At 34.3% G+C, this 1393-nt stretch overlaps 1 pseudogene across 1 annotated transcript; it reads right to left on the bottom strand.

The window, feature by feature from the left end:
• Nucleotides 1–405: 405 nt before the first annotated feature.
• On the bottom strand, nucleotides 406–864 carry LOC307060378 (large ribosomal subunit protein eL21-like; annotated as a pseudogene). The gene has a single exon. The product of its transcript is annotated as a large ribosomal subunit protein eL21-like (transcript).
• Between the last annotated feature and the right edge of the window lie 529 nt (nucleotides 865–1393).

Genomic DNA, 1393 nt, shown 5'->3' with positions numbered 1-1393 from the left:
GTAGGTAACTTATCTGAATATGATTTGTTTGAGAATTTTATATATATTTCTGTTTCCTCTTTAATTGTGATAAACATAAAGTTTACAACACACTTGTTGAAGCAAGAGATCTATAAATGAGAGCAGCATTCTCTAGTATTCCTATTTTCTTTTTTTTTTTATAAATAATATCTAGCAGTTTATTAACCAATGGAGTATATTGCATAACAAACTACCTCACATCTTTCAGGAAGAAAAACCACTGAATTTGAAAAGTAAAGTGATGTCACCTACTGAATTCAGACACAATTAAAATGTGCTTTAAATATTTGTTTTGGGGGATGGGAGTCACACAATCTACTCAATTAAGAGAAACATTTATACAGTCCAGGTCTTTTATTTTCTTTACACCCATCATGCCATGAATTAATAGGGAATGGGTTCCAACAGTTTCGGCTCCTTTCCATTGGTTCTCATGAAGTGTGCTTCTCTGGGTGGAGCAGGCTGATGCTTCAGTTGAACCCAAGTACTTTTCTCTTTGGCTTCCTTCTTTTTCTGATCATTTTCCTTCACCCATTTCAGGAAGATATCTCGGCTCTTAGAGTGCTTAATATGCTCGATACGCACATTAATTCTCTTGGCAAGAATCTTGCCCTTAACTTGTTTGGTTACAATGATGCCAAAAGCATGCTGGGTAACATTGTAGACTCTCCCAGTTTTGTCATGGTAACATTTGTGGGGCATTCCTTTTTGAACAGTGACCATTCCCTTGATATCTACAATATCACCTTTCTTGTAGATTCATATGTATGTGGCCAAAGGAACAACTCCATGTTTTCTAAAAGGCCTAGAGAACATGTAGTGGGTGCCCCTCCTCTTTCCCTTTTTTGTTGGTCATTTTGGTGAATTACTGGAATATGGCAGTTCTGGCCAAGAAGTTAGCATTCCTATTTTCTATAGTGATAATATCCTGAGCAAATGTTATATTATAAAAAGTCTAGTGTTCAAAATAGTTTAATATTATTAAAAGAACTCTACAGGGAGACAGTTTACTGAAAAATGCTTTTCTCTCCCATAAAATCTAATGCTGACAATTGAACAAAGATGTTTGTGAAGGACAAATCTTCATTAAACTACAAGTACATTAATATCTAGCATACTATATGTGTATTAACTAGTTTCAAGTCTTTATAAGTACAAACTTAAATTTTGTTACTTTGAAAGACATTACATTCGTGACTTTGGACTGTAATTCTATTTTATTTTTATTCATTTTAATGCATATTACTTGCATAAAGTTTGGTGAAGCAGGGTAGACAATGCCGAAGTTTCATGATAATTTTACTCTACTAGGTAGTCACGAATTTTAGAGAAAGGTCTCCATGTCCCCCAAAGGAAAGAGCTAAGGTTGGAA

Source organism: Hyperoodon ampullatus, assembly GCF_949752795.1.
Source record: "Hyperoodon ampullatus genome assembly, chromosome: 1".
NCBI lineage: Eukaryota > Metazoa > Chordata > Mammalia > Artiodactyla > Ziphiidae > Hyperoodon > Hyperoodon ampullatus.
This window is presented reverse-complemented; position numbering and strand designations above follow the sequence as displayed.